Source organism: Bombina bombina, chromosome 3, assembly GCF_027579735.1.
Source record: "Bombina bombina isolate aBomBom1 chromosome 3, aBomBom1.pri, whole genome shotgun sequence".
NCBI classification, from domain to species: Eukaryota; Metazoa; Chordata; class Amphibia; order Anura; family Bombinatoridae; genus Bombina; species Bombina bombina.
Window position 1 is genome coordinate 792593812 of NC_069501.1, and position 26377 is coordinate 792620188.

Genomic DNA, 26377 nt, shown 5'->3' on the forward strand with positions numbered 1-26377 from the left:
CACGATCTCCATGTTCAAATGCACACACAGACACTAATAATCTATGTAAGAATAAGTCTCACATGTTATTGAACCGGAACAGATCATCGCAAGTGCCAGCTAAACAAAATCTAGATGTAGGCGGAAAACGGACATGTGCAACCTTTTACACACGGAAGTGATGTCAGTACTTGCAAGAAGGGCGGAAGTGATAAGCAAGTATTGGCACATGGCAGTAGTTGTTATGCAGGTCAAAAGCGTTAGCTTTACATCATAGGCACTGGCACACTACTGTTATGTGTCCTTGAATGAACGTATAATGCTGTGTGAAATGATTGAATATAATAAAAAAGTGAAGCTTTTTTAATAGCGCATTAAACAAATAAAAAAAATCACATCAGGATCAGATCTGATCAGCTGTGGACATGGGCTGCAGGCGGCTGCCACTGCCAGCAGGGCTGGGCTTGGGTAATCAGTGGTGCTGGGTAGGTAGGGACTGGACTGGCTCGGATGCGGCTTGGATTCAATGGTCGCGGTCGAAAGCATTATAGGGGAAAAAAATCTAAAGCAAACTACCTAAGGCTATGTTTTTCAATTTTCAAATAAAATTACCGGGCAGTAGCCTGAAATATCGGACAGTCCGGTCTAATAACGACACCTGGCAACCCTAAATGGAACAAACCTAGGTTGATCGTTCATTTTGCTTGGAGAATCCTAATGCTCCTAGCCCTTGCTTTAGAATGACTGTGTTCATATTACCTAGACTAATACACTCCAGCCAAGAAAGAGTGGTTCTCACAACTATTTGCTGAATATTGTTATGGTTTAGAAGGGGAGATGCTCATGCTTGGAAAGGAAATAGGAAAAGGAAGCTTCATGTTTTCGAGCAGATGGTCCTGGAAAATAATAGCTTGTTAGATGCTCTGTAGTACATGGCTTGATTAATAGCAGTCTTCTTGTGAAATGATTAGGTCAATTACATTAGTCAGAGGATATGTCCAGACATTAGATGTGTGACTCCAGACTCACCACCCCAGCGACATTACAAGTGTGACTCCAGACTCACCACCCCAACGACATTAGATGTTTGACTCGCAATGGCGACCCCCCGACTGCAGTAGTTACGCCCCTGCCTCCTCCCACACACACAGTCAGCTCTTAGTGTGCGAGTGTCACGTGACAGCTGGCTCTCACTCGCACACTAAGAGCTGTGCAGTTAGGAAGGCTATGGGCTGGCCTGTAGGTGGCGCTGAAGGCAATGCAGTTTTAAAGTGGAAAGTGCTTTTGCCTATACTTCTATCTACCGCACTGCACAGCATGTGCAATAGATAGAAGTATTAGGCAAAAGCCCATTCCACTTTCAACCTAAAGATTTAAAAATAAGAATTTTAATGTTTTTTATTCAAAACTGCAGTGGAGCCTGGAGGTTTTTTTTATTTATTAAGCAAAAAAGGTTTAAAAATTTAATTAGTTTTTTTTTATTTCTCACTCTTTTTTTTTTGTTCATCAGAGGTCAGGCAGGGTGTTCACGTGCTCAAGTGCTCCTATAGAGGAGCCTCCACTGACTGGAATCTAAAAATGGTAAATTATCTTATTTATGTGTTTTGGTGGTGTTAAAATACTGCTGTGTCTCTGTCACCTGAAGCTATTGGAGCAAAAATCATCACTGCACTGTTTGTTTGTTTGTTTTTACTGGGTACCCTGGAGTTATAAAGACACTGCTCTGAGTGTGCTGCTGTCAGTCAGATGGGTTCAAATCAATGCTGTGTGTGTTACTGACATCCAGAGGTAAAATGTATTAAATTGTGGCCATGGGTTCAAAATTACTGCTCAGTTGTGAAAAATATATGTTGTGCTCAAGTGGGGCCTTTGGAGAGAGGCCACTGTCTGACTCCTCCATCCTCATGTGGTCTAGTATTTTCTTGGGAGACAGCTGCTGCTCTACTGCTAGGTAATTTTTCGGGTGCTCTGGGCTCTGAAAGTGACCCTAGCACCCACATATATTCACTAAAGTTGCACTGTGTGAAATAACCTTCTGTTTTTCATTATACAACAAAAACAGAGGTGGTGGTATCTCTCTTTCCCAAACAAAACATAATGGGACATGAGAACCCTTAGGTGATCCAGTATCTAACCTGCAGACAGCCAATTGTCATAACAATGATAAAAACCTTACAGCATTTTCCCTATTTTGAAAGTTCAGACACAATACAATATTAGTATAGAATAATAAATAATTATGTATATAGGCCTAGATTACAAGTGGAGCACAATCAATAGTACAGGGTGCGCTTAGCGCTATCCATTTTGCGACCCTGAGTTAGGAATAGCTCACAATCTGGTATTGGATGTGAATGGTAAAAAAAAAAGCTATCCAAAGAGAATCTTAATGGGGCTGACAATTTTTTAGTGCCCCCCTGTTTTTTCAATGGATACTACAGGGTGCACTATCACTGCTCATATTACAAGGGGTGAGTTATGTTTTGCAGACCTGAAGTAAAGTGTTAAGGCTGGAATATATGCATAACAAAACATGTATAATATATTAAAATATAATATTTCACATATACATACTGTATATATTATTATTATTATCGATTATTTGTAGAGCACTAATAGATTCTGCAGCGCTACATATATATATATGTGGGTGTGTGTGTGCTTATATGCATGTGTGTATCTGTATATAAACATACTTACAGATACACACACATGCATGTAGTACATCTGTGAACCGTACCCAGTCAAAACACCTTGTCATATACCATACCCCTTTAAATCACTGTTAAAGGTATATGAAACTCAACATTTTTATTTCATGATTTAGATAGACCATGTGATTTTAAACCACTTTCTAATTTGCTTCTATTATACATTTTTCTTTGTTGTCTTGGTATCTTTTGTTGAAAAGCAGGGACGTAAGCTTCGAAGCCTGCCCGTTTCTGGAGCAATATATGGCAGCAGTTTTGCAAGAATGTTATCCATTTGCAAGAGCACTAGAGGCCAGCACTACTTCCTGCCATATAGTGCTACAGACACCTACCTAGGTATCTCTTCAACAAAAAATATCATGGGAATGAAACAAATTTGATAAAAGAGGTAAATTAAAAAATTATTTTAAAAATTGTATGCTCTATCTGAATCACAAAAGAAAAATGTTGGTTTCATATCCGTTTAAAACATTTTAACCTTAAAAATATATATATGATTTTTACATAATATATATGTACATTAGAAAGGCATACTTTAAGTATCAGTGAAGATCTCCACTAATTGACCTTCTTTGTCTCTTATAATATAAGAGTAAAAATGGAAGTGCTGTGGATTGCGCTCTAGTACTAAGATTTTTGCGCTCCACTTGTAATGTAAGCCATACTATTTTCTTCTAATTATCAGTTAGTAATGAACTTTTGTGAACCCAGGGCTATAAAATTTGAGTTTGGAATATTATGGAAATAAGGACTTCCATATTGTAGTTTACCATGTACATGTATTTCTTTTTCTTTTTTATAATGTGGTGGTGTTTTCCCAAATTCAGAATTTTTTAGAAACCAAGTTGTTTTTTGTTTTTGTTTGTTTGTTTGTTTTTAAATTGCTTAGTCTGCAGAAAAAAAACACGATTTGTGTGGTTTAGTCACAGATAAAGGGCTGATACAGGTTTAAAGGGACATTAAACACTTTGAGTGGTAATATAAAATGATAAATTGTATATATAAAACAACTCTGTAATATACTCTCATTAGTTATTTTGTCCTCTTTGCCTGTAATTCCATTCTGAAATTGTGAGCTTTTCAGTTCCTGTTAGAAATGGAAGTGCAGAACACTGTTAAATCCAGCACAACCATTGGCTGCACACTCTAGTGACCTATTTATAACTGACCCTAATTGGCCACAGCAGAGAAGGTAACACAAGTTACAACATGGCAGCTCCCATTGTTTTATAGACACTAAAACTTTACACTTATTTTGTCACTTTTTAAACAACTAATGAAACTTTAAAAAATACATCTACATGTTAGCCATGGACTAATCTTTTCTTTGAATGCATCATTCTATCTAGCATGTATTTAGTGTTTAATGTCCCTTTAAATGTGAGGGTGTGAATAGCTTAGCAGCAAAAGGGTTAAAGCTGCAAAGAGCCCTTTGAATAAAATGTGCTATACAACCGGTGCAAGTATCAATTTTTGAAATATTTAAACCATTCACATCCACCTATTGCATGTTAGTTATCTCTTCTCTAAATTGTATTGGTTGAAATTTCTTGCAGGATCTATGGTCTTTCCTGGGTTTTGATGTTCTCTGTCCTGAAGTTGCTGGACCTGCTTTGTTACAGAAAAATACTCCTGTTGCTGGATGTCTGTACTACTATTACTTGGCACTTGCACGATACGAGAAATGATCATACTGATCTAATGAAAGATTTTCTGCAGGTAAGTCTTTCATTTCATTCAAATTTAATTTTCTCTTAGGAAGTGTGGGAGTTTTTCCAAGAAAATCATGCCTGGGTTTTATAGTGTAGGTCTAGGTCATAATAATCTGGTAAACCTTTTGTTTTGATAGTTTACATGTGGCTAGATTACGAGTTTTGCGTTATGAGCGGCTCGGTGCTAACTTGCAAGTTATTGCCACTGCTCACCTCCCTATAGCGCTGCTATTACAGGTTTGAAAAAAAACGGTGTTAGCAGGCAATATGTCAGCGTTGAGCAAAATTGAGCTCCATACTGCACCCAAATACCAGCGCTGCATTGAGCTGGTTTTACGTGCTCGTGCACGATTTCCCCATAGACATCAATGGGGAGAGCCGGCTAAAAAAATGACTAACACCTGCAATAAAGGAGCGTAAAGCTCCTGCTAGGTGTAAACATAACACCCTAACATAAACCCTGAGTCTAAACACCCCTAATCTGCCGCCCCCGACATCACCGACACCTACATTACAGTTGTTAACCCCTAATCTGCTGCCCCTAACATCGCCACCACTTACATTACAGTTATTAACCCCTAATCTGCTGCCCCTAACATCGCCGCCACTTACATTACAGTTATTAACCCCTAATATGCCGCCCCCAATGTCGCTGCCACCTACCTACACTTATTAACCCCTAATCTGCCGGCCCTAACATCGCCGCCACCTACATTACACTTATTAACCCCTAATCTGTCGCCCTCAATGTCGTTGCTACCTACACTTATTAACCCCTAATCTGCCACCCCCAACATCGCAGCCACTATACTAAAGTTATTAACCCCTAAATCTAACCCTAACTCTAACCCTAACACCCCTAACTTTAACATAATTAAAATAAATCTAAATAAAAATTAATATCATTAACTAAATAATTCCTATTTAAAACTAAATACTTACATGTAAAATAAACTAATAGTTACATTTTATCTAGCTTGTTTTATTTTTATTTCACAGTTCACAGTAAGTTTGTATTTATTTTAACTAGGTAGAATACTTAGTAAATTATTATTACCTATTTACTAGCTACCTAGTTAAATTAAATACAAATTTACCTGTAAAATAAAACCTAACCTGTCTTACACTAACACCTAACCTTACACTAGAATTAAATAAATTACATTAATTAAATACAATTAACTAAATTACAAAAAAAACAAACACTAAATTACACAAAATAAAAAAGAAATGATCAAATATTTAAACTAATTACACCTAATCTAATAGCCCTATCAAAATAAAAAAAGCCCCCCCCAAAATAAAAAAACCCTACCCTAAACTAAACTGACAATAGCCCTTACAGGCCTTTTACAGGGCATTGCCCCAAAGAAATCAGTTCTTTTACCTGTAAAAAAAATACAAACAACCCCCAACAGTAAAACCCACCACCCACACAACCAACTCCCCCAAATCGAATCCAATCAGCCAATAGGATTGAGCTCGCATTCTATTGGCTGTTCGAATCAGCCAATAGGATTGAAGCTCAATCCTATTGGCTGATTTCATCAGTCAATAGATTTTTTTCAACTTTAATTCCGTTTGGCTGATAGAATTCTATCAGCCAATCGGAATTCAAGGGACGCCATCTTGGATGACGTCCCTTAAAGGAACCTTCATTGTTCAGTAGTCGTGGAAAGAAGAGGATGCTCCGCGCCGGATGTCTTGAAGATGAAGCCGCTCCGCGTCAGAAGGATGAAGATAGAAGATGCCGTCTGGATGAAGACTTCTGCCCGTCTTGAGGACCTTTTCTTGCCGCTTGGATGAAGACTTCTCCTGGCTTCATTGAGGACTTCTTGCCGCTTGGATGAAGACTTCTCCTGGCTTTGTTGAGGATGGATGTCCGTTCTTCAAAAACTGTAAGTGGATCTTCAGGGGTTAGTGTTAGTTTTTTTTAAGGGTTTATTGGGTGGATTTTATTTTTAGCTTAGGGTTTGGGCTGAAAAAGAGCTAAATGCTCTTTTAAGGGCAATGCCCATCCAAATGCCCTTTTCAGGGCAATGGGGAGCTTAGATTTTTTAGATAGTATTTTATTTGGGGGGGTTGGTTATGTGGGTGGTGGGTTTTACTGTTGGGGGGTTGTTTGTATTTTTTTTTACAGGTAAAAGAGCTGATTTCTTTGGGGCAATGCCCCGCAAAAGGCCCTTTTAAGGGCTATTGGCAGTTTAGTTTAGGCTAGGTTTTTTTATTTTGGGGGGGTCTTTTTTATTTTGATAGGGCTATTAGATTGGGTGTAATTAGTTTAAATATTTGATAATTTCTTTTTTATTTTGTGTAATTTAGTGGGGGGGTTTTGTAATTTAGTTAATTGTATTTAATTAGTGTAATTTATTTAATTGTAGTGTAAGGTTAGGTGTTAGTGTAAGACAGGTTAGGTTTTATTTTACAGGTAAATTTGTATTTATTTTAACTAGGTAGCTAGTAAATAGTTAATAACTATTTACTAATTATTCTACCTAAAATAAATACAAACTTAGCTGTGAAATAAAAATAAAAGATAAGCTAGATACAATGTAACTATTAGTTATATTGTAGCTAGCTTAGGGTTTATTTTAAAGGTAAGTACAGTATTTAGTTTTAAATAGGAATTATTTAGTTAATGATAGTAATTTTTATTTAGATTTATTTTAATTATATTAAAGTTAGGGGTGTTAGGGTTAGACTTAGGGTTAGGTTTAGGGGTTAATAACTTTAGTATAGTGGCAGCGATTTTGGGGGCAGCAGATTAGGGGTTAATAACAGTAATGTAGGTTGCAGCGATGTTAGGCACAGCAGATTAGGGGTTAATAATATTTAACTAGTGTTTGCGATGCGGGAGTGCGGCGGTTTAGGGCTTAATATGTTTATTATAGTGGCGGCGATGTCGGGAGCGGCAGATTAAGGGTTAATACATTTATTTTAGTGTTTGCTATGCGGGAGGGCCTCGGTTTAGGGGTTAATAGGTAGTTTATGCGTGTTAGTGTACTTTGTAACAGTTTAGTTATGAGTTTTATGTTACAGCTTTGTAGCGTAAAACCCATAACTACTGACTTTCAATTTACGGTACGGATCTTGTAGTTATAGGCTGTACTGCTCACTTTTTGGCTGGACAGTCAAACTCATAATACTGGCGCTATGGAAGTCCCATTGAAAAAGGACTTTTTGAAAGCTGCGGTAGTTACATTGTGTTGCGTTACAGGCCAAAAAAAGTGTGCAGTACAGCTATACCTGCAAAACTCGTAATACCAGCGGTAGTGAAAAAGAGCCATAACGCTGCTTTTTCACTCATAACGCAAAACTCGTAATCTAGCCGATGTTTTTTTTATCATATTTGCATAACACATACTAGGGGACATTAAACAGTAAATATATGCTAGATATAATTATGTATTGAAAGCAAAGGTTTGAATGAGATTAATATGCGTACGTATTTTTTTTAAAGCTAGGTTAGTTGTTTAAAGGGACATGAAACACAAAATGTTTATTTCATTATTCAGATAGAGCATACAATTTTTAACAACTTCCCAATTTACTGCTAAGATCAATTTTGATTCATTCTCAGGTATCCTTTGATAAAGAGCAATGCACTATTGAACACATCAGGTGAGCCAATTACAAGAGATATATATGCGCAGCCACCAATCAGCAGCTAGCTCCAGTAGTGCATTGCTGCTCCTAAACCTACCTAGGTAAGCTTTTCAACAAATGATACCAAAGTGAACAATGCAAATTTGATAACAGAAGTAAATTGGAAAGTTGTTTAAAACTGAATGTTCTATCTAAATCAAGACAGTTTTATTTTGATTTTACTGCCTCTTCAAATATTGAAGACATAAGGGTTAATTTTCAGTGTCTTTAAAGTACTTAAAGGGACAGTAAACACTTTGTAATTACAAGATATTTAATCAGCCAAGTCTAAACATTTTAAAACAAATTAACATTGTGTGGGCTGCAGTTATTTTGTAATAGCCAAACTCCATCCAAAACTTGCCTTATTTGTGCTCGAGTCTAAAGATAACAAGGTTAGCCATACTCATTATGTTACTATAAAGTGAATTGTTTTACAGATGGTATCAGCCGGTTAGGTACATATATGTAGCAGGATTAGCCTTGATAAGTCTGCTGGGAGTATTTCCAGCTCTAAAAATGATAAATTATACAATTTTCAGAGTTTAATCATAAGGGTCAAAATAAATATTGAAAGTATATAGCAAAGTTGTTTTATTAGACATAGCTTAACATTTTGTATTAAATCTCAAGGTGTTTACTCTCCTTTTAAGTTTCTATAAAGTAATGTGTACTGCCATATTGGAAACTATGTTCCTCTTACCTATCCCGTCCGCTGAGGACAATTAGGGACAAATATGAAACAAGCAGTAAAGTATCCAAACTCAGAACTGTGCAAATCATGACTGTAGAATTTGACAAGATTCAGATACGACCAAGTGTAGCAGCAACACAATATATTCCAATCTGTTTATTAAACGTAATACAAATACAAGCATAGGCCTGTGTTTGTATTGTGTTTGCATTACCTTTAATAAACTGTATGGAAAATACTGTGCTGCTGCTACACTTGGTCGTATCTGGATTAGGAGTTCTGATGGTGACTCCTGTTAGCGGGAACCCTCTCTGGTGCTGGACTACATTACTGGTGTTGTGGAATATAAGATGGTTAACACGGTTTCACTTAGCTATTGTTTGGGGATGTTATTGCCTGTATCGGCCCTTTATTGCCATCAGCAAAACAGATATAAGGAGGAACCTAGGCACCCATTGGTTTATAGAAACTCAAGGAAATTGAAAGCCCATATTTTTTTAGAGTTTTATCACAAGAAGATGGGAGAAAATAAAAACATTAAAAAAAGTTTACTGCAAACTACACATAATTAAACATGTTATATTACAATCTCATACTGTCTAATGTCCCTTTAAAGGGGCAGTATACTGTAAAATTGTTGTTCCCTTAATGTGTTTCCAATGACTTGTTATATCAGCTGCAGAGTTTAACATGTATAAGAAATTGCTTCTTTAGGTTTACATTTGTATTTTAAATAGCTTGTTTGTTCTTTGAAACCACAACCCAATAACTTGGGTTGAGCTTGCAGGAAAATCAGATCTTCTTTTTTAATCACACACACGTTTCTTTTTATTATCTCTGTCTGTATATCAAAGCCCAGTACTTACAAAGAACAATTGAAAAAAATAAAAAAATTTTTACTTATCTCTCCTACCTCCCACTGGGAGTGTGATTTCTCCTGATGGCTATGATTACACAGTTTTTCTACTGCCAAAGTGTAAAGGGACAGTCTAGTCTAAATTAAACTTTCATGATTCAGATATAGCATGCAATTTTAAACAACTTTCCGATATTCTTTTATCATGACATTTGCTTTGTTCTCTTGGTATTCTCTTGGTATTCTTTGTTGAAAGCTAAACCTAGGTAGGCTCATGCTAATATCTAAGCCTCTTATCTCAGTGCATTTTGACAGTTTTTCACAGCTAGACAGCGTTATTTCATGTATGCCATATAGATAACATTGGTCAAGATTACAAGTAGTGTGTTATGAGTTTTCCGCAGGCGATGTGGTCTTTTCCCAATCAATATTCATTGCGCAGGTATTGCAAGTCTTGAAAAATCACAATTGCGCGTGAGCATTCACCTTTTACTCAACAATCCTTTCTGTGCTCGAAGAGCTGTAGTTAACAGCTTTGCACAACAAAAAAGTTTCACAAAACACTTCAAAAATACATTGCAAAGTACAGTTACACTCATGTTAACACTGTCTCATAAAAATTATTAAAAATAATATATTGCACACAAAACTTATAAGGGCTCAAAGATATGAGATCTCGGGTGTTAGGGAAAAAAAAGCCAATGCAGGGATTTTACATTGACATACATACACATACATAGAGAGACATGGATTTATATGTATAGAAATATGTTTAACTATGGAGATAATGAAAATATTTTACATTACAATCTTATACACATTAAACAATATCTTAGATGTATTTTTTAAGAGCGTTTAGCATATAGATCATGAGATATCTAGACATATATATATATATATATTGATATACATATCGCGCTATAAATAGATATATCAGTCCACAAATAATCACATATATAGATAAATATTTATTTAGAATTAATTAGAACATATTCCATTTCGAAAACATTTTCGCAATATGAAATATTCGCATTTAATGTACACCTTTCTTGTAGAAAATGTCATGGGCTTTGTGCAACATATTAGAGTTTTTGCGTTTTTTTTTCTATTTGTCTTCTTCATTGACTTCTATAGGGAATATGTGAAAGCGCGTGTGATTTCGTAGTTTGCATTATGCGGTTTAACACATGCACAAAATAAGTTATTTCTCAACTTGTAATAGCTGCGCAACCCCAAATGCGAAAAAGCCATAATGCGTGCAGAGTTTTCGCAACTTGTAATCTTGCCCATTGTGCTTACTCCGTGGAGTTATTTATAAGTCAGCACTGATTGGCTGTGCAAGTCTGTAGAAAACTGAAATAAAAGGGGCAGTCTGCAGAGGCTTAGATACAAAGTAATCACAGAGGTAAAAAGTGTATTAAAGGACCAGTATACACAGTAGATTTGCATAATCAACAAATGCACAACACAAAGACAATGCAATAATAATTAATCTGAACTTCAAATGAGTAGTAGATTTTTTTTTTACATATTTCAAAGTTATGTCTATTTCCACTCCTGTATCATGTGACAGCCATCAGCCAATCACAAATGCATATACGTATAGTCTGTGAATTCTTGCACATGCTCAGTAGGAGCCGGTGACTCAAAAAGTGTAAATATAAAAAGACTGGGCACATTTTGTTAAAGGGATATGAAACCCAATTTTTTTCTTTCATGATTCAGAGAGTGTGCAATTTTAAGCAGTTTTCTAATTTAGTCCTATTATCACATTTTCTTCATTCTCTTGGTATCTTTATTTGAAAAAGCAGGAATGTAAGCTTAGTGGCCAGCCCATTTTTGGTTTAGTACCCTGGGTAGCGCTTGCTGATTGTTGGCTACATTTAGCTACCAATCAGCAAGTTGAAAGTTTAATTTTGACTTGAGTGTCCCTTTTAATATAACATTGTTGGTTATGCAAAACTGTGGATTGGGTAATAAAGGGATTCAGGGCCGCCATCAGGGGGTGACAGGGGTGACTCCTGTCAGGGGCCCAATGAGCAAGGGGGGCCCCATGAGGCAAGAACTAAAAAAAAAAAAAAAGCAGAGTGCTAATTGAGCATGGGAAATGTTATTACAAGGAGTAAAGTATTAGCATTTGAGAGGATTTCTTAGGCCTAGATTTGGAGTTCGGCGGTAAAAGGGCTGCTAACGCTCCGCGGGCTTTTTTCTGGCCGCACCATAAATTTAACTCTGGTATCGAGAGTTTAATCAAATGCTGCGTTAGGCTCCAAAAAAGGAGCGTAGAGCATTTTTACCGCAAATGCAACTCTCGATACCAGAGTTGCTTACGGACGCGGCCGGCCTCAAAAACGTGCTCGTGCACGATTCCCCCATAGGAAACAATGGGGCTGTTTGAGCTGAAAAAAAACCTAACACCTGCAAAAAAGCAGCGTTCAGCTCCTAACGCAGCCCCATTGTTTCCTATGGGGAAACACTTCCTACGTCTGCACCTAACACCCTAACATGTACCCCGAGTCTAAACACCCCTACCCTTACACTTATTAACCCCTAATCTGCCGCCCCCGCTATCGCTGACCCCTGCATATTTTTTTTAACCCCTAATCTGCCGCTCAGCCGATCAGCCAATAGAATGCGAGCTCAATCTGATTGGCTGATTGGATCGGCCAATCGGATTGAACTAGATTCCTACCTTAATTCCGATTGGCTGATAGAATCCTATCAGCCAATCGGAATTCGAGGGACGCCATCTTGGATGACGTCCCTTAAAGGAACAGTCATTCGTCGTTCAGTCGTCGGTCCGGATGGATGTTCCGCGCTGGAGGTCTTCAGGACCCTGCCGCTTCGCTCCGGATGGAAGAAGATCGAAGATGCCGCTTGGAGAAGATGTTTGCCGGTCCGGATGTCCTCTTCTTGCCGGATAGGAGGAAGACTTTGGAGCCTCTTCTGGACCGGATTATGGATCGCCAACCCCCGCTTGGGTTGGATGAAGATCTTGGAGCCAGGACGGATCGGTGATACCTGGATGGTGAAGACAAGGTAGGAAGATCTTCAGGGGCTTAGTGTTAGGTTTATTTAAGGGGGGTTTGGGTTAGATTAGGGGTATGTGGGTGGTGGGTTGTAATGTTGGGGGGGGGGGTATTGTATGTTTTTTTTTACAGGCAAAAGAGCTGAAATTCTTGGGGCATGCCCCGCAAAGGGCCCTGTTCAGGGCTGGTAAGGTAAAAGAGCTTGTAACTTTTTTAATTTAGAATAGGGTAGGGAATTTTTTATTTTGGGGGGCTTTGTTATTTTATTAGGGGGCTTAGAGTAGGTGTAATTAGTTTAAAATTGTTGTAATATTTTTCTTATGTTTGTAAAAAAAAAATTATTTTCTGTAACTTAATTCTTTTTTATTTTTTGTACTTTAGCTAGTTTATTTAATTGTATTTATTTGTAGGAATTGTGTTTAATTAATTTATTGATAGTGTAGTGTTAGGTTAATTGTAGGTAATTGTAGGTAGTTTATTTAATTATTTTATTGATAGGGTAGTGTTAGGTTTAATTATAACTTAGGTTAGGATTTATTTTACAGGTAAATTTGTTATTATTTTAAGTAGGTAACTATTAAATAGTTCTTAACTATTTAATAGCTATTGTACCTGGTTAAAATAATTACAAAGTTGCCTGTAAAATAAATATTAATCCTAAAATAGCTACAATGTAATTATAATTTATATTGTAGCTATATTAGGATTTATTTTACAGGTAAGTATTTAGCTTTAAATAGGAATAAGTTATTTAATAAGAGTTAATTTATTTCGTTAGATTTAAATTATATTTAACTTAGGGGGGTGTTAGTGTTAGGGTTAGACTTAGCTTTAGGGGTTAATCCATTTATTAGAATAGCGGTGAGCTCCGGTCGGCAGATTAGGGGTTAATAATTGAAGTTAGGTGTCGGCGATGTTAGGGAGGGCAGATTAGGGGTTAATACTATTTATGATAGGGTTAGTGAGGCGGATTAGGGGTTAATAACTTTATTATAGTAGCGCTCAGGTCCGCTCGGCAGATTAGGGGTTAATAAGTGTAGGCAGGTGTCGGCGACGTTGAGGGGGGAAGATTAGGGGTTAATAAATATAATATAGGGGTCGGCGATGTTAGGGGCAGCAGATTAGGGGTACATAGGGATAACGTAGGTGGCGGCGATTTGCGGTCGGAAGATTAGGGGTTAATTATTTTAAGTAGCTGGCGGCGACGTTGTGGGGGGCAAGTTAGGGGTTAATAAATGTAATACAGGGGTCGGCGGGGTTAGGGGCAGCAGATTAGGGGTACATAAGTATAACGTAGGTGGCGGTCGGCAGATTAGGGGTTAAAAAATTTTATCGAGTGGCGGCGGTGTGGGGGGACCTCGGTTTAGGGGTACATAGGTAGTTTATGGGTGTTAGTGTACTTTAGGGTACAGTAGTTAAGAGCTTTATGAACCGGCGTTAGCCAGAAAGCTCTTAACTCCTGCTATTTTCAGGCGGCTGGAATTTTGTCGTTAGAGCTCTAACGCTCACTTCAGAAACGACTCTAAATACCAGCGTTAGAAAGATCCCATTGAAAATATAGGCTACGCAAATTGCGTAGGGGGATCTGCAGTATGGAAAAGTCGCGGCTGAAAAGTGAGCGTTAGACCCTTTAATCACTGACTCCAAATACCAGCGGGCGGCCAAAACCAGCGTTAGGAGCCTCTAACGCTGGTTTTGACGGCTACCGCCGAACTCCAAATCTAGGCCTTAGTGTGCACTAAACCACTATGCTCAGTGTGAGACAGACTTGGCACTTTGTACAGTGTGACGTTAGATCACTTTCATTTGAAGAGGAGGTAGGACTTATTTAGCAAATGTTTTTTTATTTCTTTGTGCAATTTTGGATTGTAACTTCAGTGTGGTAGTAGTTGTATGGTGGGGCTAGGGGTCCATAAAAACACATTTTTTTTAGCAGCAGTGTATTTATGATTATTTGACAATGCTGTAGAAATTCTATATTTAAAACCATGCAGAAATGTTTCCTCCACAATACACAAATGGTAGATGCCCTTTTGGCAGATGTGCATTATATATATATATATATATATATATATATATATATATATATATATATATATATATATTACATTCCAGTTTACTGCCCCTTTATGCAAGGACTTTCCAGATGCAAGGAGGCATTTTATCTAAGATTTTTACATCTGCATAAAATTTAATACTCTCAGACTAAGATTGCTCAGTGTTTGAAATGAGACAGGTTAACTTAAAACTGTTTAGTTTACACTACAGCTGACTTAGTTTTGAAATACATACCAACAAGCCTAAATCCTGCATTTAACCAGATCTAATGGTATGAGTACCACAGCTTATGGTCCCACCAAGACCATATAGAGTACAGCATTTTCAAAATCCATAAGTACAGCTGACAGATGGGAAAATTTGTACACTATATTTGAAGTGGTGCTCTTGGTTGGGGAAAATGGGAAAAAAACAAACAAACATATGTCAACCTTTTAAAGGTACTTTTTTTTCATCTAGCCATCTACCCAGCTCATTAATGTACAATTTTGAATTCACAGAATTATTTTTGTTTTCACATTTACAAATATGATTCTTTAAAAAGTGATCTCTTAATTTCTGCATTTTTTTATCATGCATGTCACACACTGTTGATTTAGGGGACGCAAGGTGCATAAATGTTTCCTCCTGTGAGTGTTTCTGTGGGTGTATGTGTTTATGTCTTTGTGCTTTGGTTTGTGTCTCTATATGTATGTATTTTTTATCTGTGGGTCTCTCTGTGAGGGTGGGTGTTACCGTGTGTATGTCTTTGTGCATTTTCTGTGGATGTCTGTGAGGGTGTGTGCATATGTCTTTGAGCTTTTTCTATGGGTGTTTCTGTGAGGGTGTTTGTGTGTATGTATGTATGCATGTATGTCTGTGTTTTCTGTGGGTGTCTCTGTGAGGGTGTGTGTATGTCTTTGTGTGTTTTCTGTGGATGTCTCAGTGAGGGTGTGTGTATGTATGTCTTTCTTTTTTTTTCATGTGGTTGTGTGTGTGTGTGTATGTCTTTGTGTGTTTTCTGTGGGTGTCTCTGTGTGTGTATGTGTGTATATGTCTTTATGTGTTTTCTGAGGCTGTCTCTGTCGGTGTTTCCTTGGGTGTATGTGCAAGTTTGAGTTTGTGTGTGTGTGTGTCCATTGTCTGTTCCTTTTTAGGACAATTTGACCTTACTACTAATTATTCACATCTTTCTACAGACTTTGAGACTAACAAGACCTTTCCGGAAGTAACCACTCCACCATTTAACCTTTAAATTATTGTTTAGGCAGTTCAGGGTCCTTCCTTTCAGCCACTGCATGCTGTTGTCATAATTTAGTTGTCATCTTCCTTTACAAAAAGATAATCAGAACTCCATATTTTGTTTTCTAAATCTCCTTTTTTTACAAAACTGTAGTTTACCTCATTACTTGTCAGGTCAATGTAAACAAGTGCTAAGTGTCTGTTTGGGTTTCTGTGTCTGAGTGTGTTTCTTTGCGTGTCTGCTAGAGTGTCTATATGTGAATCCTTATGTGTGAGTGTGTTTGTGTGTTTGTGTATGAGTGTGTCTTTGTGTGTGTGTGTATGTTACTACCTTTACAACATTTCCAAGTTTAAATAGACAATTAAGAATAAAGTGCATATACATTTTAGTCACTTGGTCAAAAATTGCACATGTCAAAGGGGGGGGGGGGGGGGGGCTGATCAATGGTTGAGTCAGGGGCCCCAAAATTTCTAGTGGCGGCCCTGAAGGGATTATCTATCTTCTTAAATAATAATAATTCTGGAATAGACTGCCCCTTTAAGTATAGAAACTTTCAGTATAGGCAGGGATACTACATGCAACATCAGTCATTTCTAATGCCAATATAAAGGTAAAATAACTACTTGTAAACAATTGAATACACTCCAGCAGATAAAATTGATCATTGGTAACAAATTAAAGGGGAGGATTAGTTAGGGTACACTGTCCCTTTAACTTAGATTCAAGATCCCAAAAAGCATTCTAGTCATATGCAGGAGTGTGTAATATAAGTTCTGTTTTAGCTTTGAAAATGTTGTGAGTTGGAAAAAACTGTTTCTCTGTACTTATTGCATGTAGAGGTCAAGCTGTTCTTATACTGCAGCTGTGTCATGAGCCACCAGTTCTGCAGCTTTTGAAGCATAACATATCCATATGACTTGACTGCATGTTAGAAGCCAAGCTTTATGGGTGTTGGATCAAAGTATACAAATAATTAACTTGCGCTTAAAGGTGATTAAATTAACTTTACATAAAAAACAGGCAATCCTAAAAACCTGTAACAATTGGAGAGTATTGTAAAGAAAAGAGGGGTTAATGTAAAGCATCTAAAAAAATTAGGCTTAAAATTTAAAATTTGTCATGCAGTCAAGAAAGGTTATACAATGTATAAATATTTGAATAATAATTATATTGAACTTTGCCTCAAATAAACATAAATGATATATCTATAAATAGGAACTATTAGATATATACTCCACACAATATATATATATGTTAAAGTGAAAGTAAATCCTAGACTTTTACAAACGCTAGGATTTACTATTGAAACAAACAAAGGGGACTTTCATTGATGAAGTATAAGATACTTCATGTAGAAAGCTCCTTTATTTGATTCAATCGATCACCGCTCTTAGATCCTACAGCAGCACACGGCTAAAAAAAAATTTGGTTAAGAGGTGACGTTTTCACCTCTTAGCCAATAGCCGTGGGGTAAATCCGGCTTGGCGCCCATGGGAGGCGGATTTACCCCACAGCTATTGGCTAAAAGGTGAAAATGTCACCTCTTAGCCCAAATTTTTTTAGCCGTGAGCTGCTGTAGGAGTTAAGAGCGGCGATCGATTGATTCAAATAAAGGAGCTTTCTACATGAAGTATCTTATACTTCATGAATGAAAGTGCCCTTTATTTGTTTCAATAGTAAATCCTAGCGTTTGTACAACACTAGGATTTACTTTCACTTTAAGAGATACAATTTTATACACATAACAATGTAACTAAGTCATGCATGATTTTGTGAAAAAAAAAGAAAATGGTAAAATTGAAGAAAAAAATGCTTCTTTGGAAAAACTGTTTAAGGAAATTTCATTGTTTCTAAAAATAATTTTCAAAGAAGCATTTTTTTCTACAATTTTACCATTTTCTTTTTTTTCACAAAATCATGCATGATTTAGTTACATTGTTATGTGTTTTTTATCTACATGTTTAAGCAAATAAAATTGTATCTCTTTACATATATATATATATATATTGTGTGGAGTATATATCTAATATAGTTCCTATTTATAGATATATCATTTATGTTTATTTGAGACAAAGTTCTATATAAGTATTATTCAAATATTTATACATTTTATAACCTTTCTTGACTGCATGACAAATTTTAGATTTTAAGCCTAAAATTTTCTTTCGTTATTCAGATAGAGCATGCAAGTTTCTAATTTACTCCTATTATCAATTTTTCTTCGTTCACTTACTATCTTTATTTGAAAAAGGCATCTAAGCTTCTTTTGTTCAGAACTCTGGACAGCACTTTTTTTTATTGGTGGATGAATTTATCCACCAATCAGCAAGAATAACCCAGGTTATTCACCAAAAATGGGCCGGCATCTAAACTTACTTTCTTGGATTTCAAATAAAGATGCAAAGAGAATGAAGCAAATTTGATAATAGGAGTAAATTAGAAAGTTGCTTAAAATTGCATGCTCTATCTGAATCACAAAAGAAAAAAATTTGGGTTTAGTGTCCCTTTAACCCCCCTTTTCTTTATGGGTGTTGGAGCCAGGCATGATGGATTTGGGATTAATGTTTTTCATTATTCATTATCCCAGGGATTTGTATCAGTTTGTTCTCTTGGTAACCTTTGTTGAAAAGCATACCTAAGTAGGCTCAGGAGTTGCTTATTGGTGGCTGTACATATATGCCTTATGTTATTGGCTCACACATGTGCATTGCTGTTTCTTCAAATACTTTAATAAAGAGTAAAACTAGGTAGGCTCATAACAGCTCAGGAGTGTGCACGTGTCTGTAGTACTCTATGGCAGCAGTGTTTTGCAAAATTATTTGTAGCTTTGTTATACAATGTTGCAAAACACTGCTGTCATAGAGTACTAAAGACACGTGCACACTCCTGAGCTCTTATGAGCCTACCTAGTTTTACTTTACAATAAAAGATACTAAGAGAATTAAACTAATTTGATAACAGAAGTAAATTATAAAGTTGTTTAAAATTGCATGCTCTATCTGAATCATGAAAGATTTTTACTTTACTGTCCCTTTAATATACAGTAGACATGTGCAACGCTAAAAATTTCGTTTAGTTCTCATTTGTTTAAAAAATAATTTTGTTTCTGCAAATTAGTTTAGTTAAGTTTAAAAAAAAATTGTTTCAGCAAATTAGTTATGTTAAGTTAAATCGTTTTTTCGGATCCGTTCGTTATTTTGGATCCATTCTTTATTCATATTCATTTTTCTATTCTAAAGTTTAGAATAGAATAATTAATATAAATAAAATATGGATACGAAAAAACGAAAGGATACGAAAAAATGATTTAATTTAACATAACTAATATGCCACCGATTGCCGAAACAAAATGATCTAAAACCGCAGTTGACGCCCACATCGCCGACACTAAATAAGGCTATTAACTCCTAAACTACCGTCCCCCCCACATTGCCAATACTAACTAGGCTTTACACCCACATTGCCAACACTAACTAAAACACTAAATAAACCTATTAACCCCTAAACCTCCGTACACCCACATCACCAACACTAACTAAATTACTAATTAAACCTATTAACTCCTAAACCACCATACACCCACAAGACCAACACTAACTAAACCTATTAACCCCTAAATCGCCGCCCCCCACATTGCAAGAACCTTAATTAAACCATATTACCCCTAAACCCCCTAACTTTAACATAATTAAAATAGACCTAAATTAAAGTTACAATTATTAACTAACTACCTATTTAAAAATAAATACAAACTTACCTGTGAAATAAATATAAAACCTAAGCTAGCTACAATATAACTATTTACTAACTACCTAGTTAAAATAATTACAAACTTACCTGTGAAATAAAAATAAAACCTAAGCTTACACTAATAAAACCTAACATTACTAAAAAATAATAAAACCTTAGATTACTAAGAAATGAAAACTACAAAAAATAATAAACACTAAAATTACAACAACAAAAAAACTACCATTACCAAAAAAATAACAAACTAAATTATCCAAAACAATAAAATTATTCCTATTCTAATACCCCGTTTAAAAAAAAAACACACAAAAAAAAACACCTAATCTATATTAAACTACCAAAGGCCCTTAAATGGCATTTTGTAGGGCATTACCCTAAAGTTAACAGCTCTTTTGCAAAAAATAAAAACAAACACCCCCTAACATTACAACCTCCCACCCCCCAAACCCACAAAATAAAAATAAACCTAATCTACCCATTGCCCCAAAAGGGCATTTGTATGTGCATTTCTCTTAAAAGGGCATTCAGCCAAAATAATAAAAACTATTCATATTCTAATACCCCGTTTTAAAAAAAAAAAACACACCAAAATAAGAAAAACTTTATCTATAATAAACTACCAATAGCCCTTAAAAGGGCCTTTTTTAGGGCATTGCCCTAAAGTTAACAGCTCTTTTGCTAAAAAACTACAACAAACACCCCCTAACATTACAAACCCCCACCCCCAAACCCACAAAATATAAAAAACCTAACTAAACAAAAACTAATCTACCCTAATTTGTATGGACAGTGCCCTTAAAAGGGCATTCAGCTCTTTTTCGGGCTAATTAAAATAAAAAAAAATACCCCCAAAAAATGAAGAAAATACCTAACACTAACCCCAAAATCAGTACTCACAGTTGCTGAAGTCCAGTGAAAGATCTTCATCCCAGCAGCGAAGCATCTTCATCCAGGCGGCTCCATCTTCATCCATCGCAGGACTGACATCTTCTATCTTCTTCATCCCTGCGGAGGTGGAGCGGTCGGTGGATGCGCAGGGACAGAGGTTCAGGTCGGAGTTCTATTGGTCCAACGTTGAGATCCTTTTCATGTGATCGAGCGTGGCACACTAAAGATTGAATGCAAGGTTACCCCTTTTATATTGGGTACCGTTGCATTCTTATTGGATGAAAAATGCAAATCAGCCAATAGGAATGAGAGCTGCTTAAATCCTATTGGCTGTTCAAATCAGCCAATAGGATTTAAGCAGCTCTGTTTCCTATTGGCTGATTTGAATCATTACATTATATAGAACCAAATTAGCAATTCTACTTAGTTTCTTTACCTTCTGCGATGTCATACACAAGTAACAAATATATCTATTAGGCCACAAAAGCAGAGAAAAAAAAAATCCCTGTCCCCTCCTCGCTAAATTATCCGAGTCTACTAAGATGGAACGGTCTACCAGCCTTCCCTATTCAGGCCTCTAATCACGCTCTAACCAGTGTTGCGGCAGCTCTCCCTTGACTACAAGTGATATCAGTGTGGGGGAGTTTCTATAAGGTTCTATGAATTAGTATTGAAAAACTAGGGGCCAGGCAATGACAAGATTTTTCCTTTTTCCGAAAAAAGCTCTCAAATATAAATCAGTAGTTAATTTGGAGTCATGTGATTCGATGCCCATTTGTAATTTTGATAAATTGGACAATTCACTTATACTAGGCACCATAGCAGATTTCCAAATCCCGTAATAGTTTTTTTTTACCTCCAAAATAGTGTGGTTTATCGGTAGCCGCTCCCCGGCCACACTGTGGGCAGGGACTAGAAAATAAACTTGGAACAGAGTAATACGTATTTTATTTTGTAGATATTTATTTAACCAAAAGTTTACTTTGTTCCAATATTTCATAATTCTGGGGCATGACCACATGCAATGTATAATATCTGCCATTTCTAACTTACATTTGTAGCATTGACTACTTTGTATATTTTTAGAAAATGTATACAGTCTGTAGGGAGTAAAATAGTAATTATTCAGTAGCTTTATTTGAGATTCCCTCCAACTTATGTTGGCCTTTGCGGCCTCTGATAAACTAATACTCCTTGTAATATCCTGTTCTGTTATGTTTGGAAAATATTTTAATAGAATATCTTTAAGTTTCCTAAGATTATTATAACCCGACTTGATAGTCAGGGATTTATACCAGTAAGAAATTGTTCGGCAGCCTGCCCTATATAGTTTAATTCCATTAGGGATCTCAGGAGCTCCCCATTCCAACCTATGTAGTTTAATTATTTAAACAACATAGCTCCTGATCTGTAAAAAGGCATAAAAATCTTTTGTCGGGAGATTATATTTTGCTGAGAGTTCAGCAAAAGATTGGATTGTCTTATTGTTCTCTTGCATAAGATGAGCTATGAACAAAATTCCTCTCGCTTTCCATACTTGAAAAAACGAATTATATAACCCAGGTAAAAAAATCTGGATTTCCTGTGATGGGTAGGAACTGGGAGGCCCGTGGATCATGTCCCATTTCCTTACAATACTTCTGCCACATAGAGATGATATTTGCAATTGTCCGAATATGTATAATATTACTCGGTAATCTGATGAAAGGATAATGTAGCCAAGCCCTTAAATCAATATCTCAATGAGTGACATGATTTGCTTCTGATATCCAGTCAATTGCAACTTTTAACATGCAAACCCAGTTGTAATATTCTAAGCTAGGCATTGAAAGACCGCCAAATCTTTTTTGTTGTATGAGTTTAGCCATGGCAATTCGAGACTGAATTTTTCCCCATAGAAAAAATGTACATGCAGTGTTAAACTGTCGGATATCCCATTTGGTAATAAACAAAGGACGTTTCTGTAGTAAAAATAATATCCGTGGAAAGAAGATAGTCTTAAGTAACATGACCTTAGCAGATAAAGACAGGTATAATAGCTTCTAGCTCTTCATCTCATTTGACATTTTTCCAAATAAGTCTTCATAGTTGAGATTATGCCATTCATTGGGGTTTCTACTAATTTTAATTCCCAAGTATTTTATGCATTGTACTTCTTTAAAATTATGAACATTGTTACTTTCTTTAGTCTTATAGATCCACATGATCTTGGATTTAGTAACATTTATTTTATATCCCGAAAATTTGCTAAAGCAATTAATAAGATGTAGGCAGTGGGGAATACTCTTCTTGGTATCACTTAGGTATAGTATAAGGTCATCCGCAAATAATAACAATATTACTTTCTGTTTACTTAATACAATTCCTAATAGCTCCTGCCTGAGCCAAATTGCAAGGGGAAACTTTGACGCGTACCTTTTTGTAATGTAATATAATCCGTTAACTCGTAACGTATTTTTTGTAATTTTAGTGTTTATTATTTTTTGTAATTGTAGTTATACATTTTTAGTAACCTTAAGTTTTTTTATTTTTAGTAATGTTAGATTTTTATTTTTAGTAAAGTTAGGTTTTATTAGTGTAAGCTTAGGTTTTATTTTTATTTCACAGGTAAGTTTGTATTTATTTTAACTAGGTAGTTAGTAAATAGTTATATTGTAGCTAGCTTAGCTTAGGTTTTATTTTTATTTCACAGGTAAGTTTGTATTTATTTTTAAATAGGTAGTTAGTTAATAATTGTAACTTTAATTTAGTTTTTTTTTTAAATTATGTTAAAGTTAGGGGGTTAGGTTTAGGGGTTAATATAGTTTAATTTAGGTTGTTGCGATGTGGGGGCTGGTGGTTTAGCGGTTAATAGGTTTAGTTAGTGTTGGCGTTGTCGGGGAACTGCGGTTTAGGGGTTAATAGGTTTAGTTAGTTTTGGCAATGTTTGGGAACAGTTTAGGGGTTATTAGGTTTATTTAGTGTTTTAGTTAGTGTCGGCAATGTCAGGGAACTGAGGTTTAGGGGTTAATAGGTTTAGTTAGTGTCAGTAATGTTTGGGAACGGCGGTTTAGGGGTTAATAGGTTTAGTTTGTGTCGGCCAGCTGCGGTTTAGGGGTTAATTGCTTTATTTAGTGATTTAGTTGGTGTCGGCGATGTCGGGAACTGCGGTTTAGGGGTTAATAGGTTTAGGTAGTGTTGGTGATGTGGGGGCGGCAGTTTAGGGGTTAATAGGTTTAGTTAGTGTCGACTATGGGGGGACGGCAGTTTAGGGGTTAATAGCTTTATTTAGTATTGGCAATGTGGGTATCGGTTTAGATAATTTTGTTTTGGCAATCACCTGCATATTAGTTATGTTTAGTTAAATATTTTTTTTTAGGATCCTTTATTCTATTCTAAACTAATTTGCCGAAACACATTTTTTTTTTTTTAAAACTTAGCTAAACTAATTTGCCGAAACAAAATTATTTATTTAACTAATGAAAATGAAACAAAATTTTTTTTTAGCGTTGCACATGTCTAGTGTACGGCGGTGTAGGGGTTAATAGGTTTAGTTAGTGTCGGCGATGTCAGGGAACTGCGGTTTAGGGGTTAATAGGTTTAGTTAGTGTTGCCGATGTTTGGGAACGGTGGTTTAGGGGTTAATAGGTTTATTTACGCCTAGATTTAGAATTTGGCATTAGCCATCAAAAGCAGCGTTAAGGGGTCCTAACACTGCTTTTTACCGCCCGCTGGTATTTAGAGTCAAGCAGGAAACGGTCTACCACTCACTTACTTTCTGCCACTCAAGGCTACCGCAGATCCCCTTACGTCAATTGCGTATCCTATCTTTTCAATGGGATTTGCCTAACGCTGGTATTTCGAGTCTTGGAGGAAGTGAGCGGTAGAGCCTCTACCGACAAGACTCCTACCGTCAAAAAAAGTCAGTAGTTAAGAGCTTTATGGGCTAACTACAAATACACCTAACACTACACTATCAATAAATAAATGAATTAAATAAATTAACTACAATTAGCTAAACTAAAATACAATTAAATAAACTAATCTATAATACAAAAAAACCCACTAAATTACAGAAAATAAAAATTTTTTACAAGAAGTTTAAACTAATTACACCTAATCTAAGCTCCCTAATAAAATATAAAAGCCCCCCAAAATAATAAAATGCCCTACCCTATTCTAAATTACAAAGTAATCAGTTATTTTACCAGCCCTTAAAAGGGCCTTTTGCGGGGCATTGCCCCAAAGTAATCAGCTCTTTTACCTGTAAAAAAAATACAACCCCCCCCAACATTAAAACCCACCACCCACATACCCCTACTCTAACCCACCCAAACCCCCCTTTAATAAACCTAACACTAACCCCCTGAAGATCTCCCTGTCCAGTAGAAGTCTTCATCCAAGCGGGGCAAGAAGAGGTCCTCCATCCGGTAGAAGTCTTCATCCAAGCGGGGTCTTCTATTTTCATCCATCTGGAGCGGAGCCAGCCGACGCGGAGCCATCCTCTTCAACCGACGGACTAACGCCGAATGACGGTTCCTTTAAGGGACGCCATCTTGAATTCCGATTGGCTGATAGAATCCTATTAGCCAATCAGAATTTGAGGGACGCCATCTTGGATGACGTCCCTTAAAGGAACCATCATTCATCGTTAGTCCGTCGGTTGAAGAGGATGGCTCCGCGTCGGATGGCTGGAAGATGGCTCCGCTCCGGATGGATGAAGATAGAAGACCCCACTTGGATGAAGACTTCTACCGGATGGAGGACCTATTCTTGCCCCGCTTGGATGAAGACTTCTACCGGATGGAGGACATCTTCTTGCTCCGCTTGGATGAAGAATTCGGCTTGGCTGGGTGAAGACGACTCAAGGTAGGGAGATCTTCAGGGGGTTAGTGTTAGGTTTATTTAAGGGAGGTTTGGGTGGGTTAGAGTAGGGGTATGTGGGTGGTGGGTTTTAATGTTGGGGGGTTTGTATTTTTTTTTACAGGTAAAAGAGCTGATTACTTTGTAATTTAGAATAGGGAAGGGCATTTTATTATTTTGGGGGGCTTTTTTATTTTATTAGGGGGCTTAGATTAGGTGTAATTAGTTTAAACTTCTTGTAAAAAAAAAAATATTTTCTGTAATTTAGTGCTTTTTTTGTATTATAGATTAGTTTATTTAATTGTATTTTAGTTTAGCTAATTGTAGTTAGTTTATTTAATTAATTTATTGATAGTGTAGTGTTAGGTGTATTTGTAACTTAGGTTAGGATTTATTTTACAGGTAATTTAGAAATTATTTTAACTAGGTAGCTATTAAATAGTTATTAACTATTTAATAGCTATTGTACCTAGTTAAAATAAATACAAAGTTGCCTGTAAAATAAATATAAATCCTAAAATAGCTACAATGTAACTAATAGTTATATTGTAGCTATATTAGGGTTTATTTTATAGGTAAGTATTTAGTTTTAAATAAGAAACATTTATTTAATGATAGTACATTTATTTAGATTAATTTAAATGATATGTAAGTTAGGGGGTGTTAGGGTTAGGGATAGACTTAGGTTTAGGGGTTAATAAATTTATTATAGTAGCGGCGACATTGCGGGCGGGAGATTAGGAGTTAATATTTGTAGGTAGGTGGCGACGATGTTAGGGAGGGCAGATTAGGGGTTAATACTATTTATTATAGTGTTTGTGAGACGGGAGTGCAGCGGTTTAGGGGTTAATACATTTATTATAGTGGCGTCGAGGTCCGGTCGGCAGATTAGGGGTTAATAAGTGTAGGTAGGTGGCGGCGACGTTGGGGGGGCAGATTAGGGGGTAATAAATATAATATAGGTGTCGGCGATGTTAGGGGCAGTAGATTA

General features: G+C 36.3%; 1 protein-coding gene across 1 annotated transcript in view; it reads left to right on the forward strand.

Annotated features, from left to right (window-relative positions):
- The first annotated feature begins 4301 nt into the window (after positions 1–4301).
- The window catches only part of CRACDL (CRACD like), a 280038-nt gene continuing 257962 nt past the window's right edge, over positions 4302–26377 (forward strand). The window contains exon 1 of the mRNA XM_053707696.1: positions 4302–4409. The gene's annotated coding sequence lies outside the window, so the exon portion shown is untranslated. The remainder of the gene's footprint in view (positions 4410–26377) is intronic.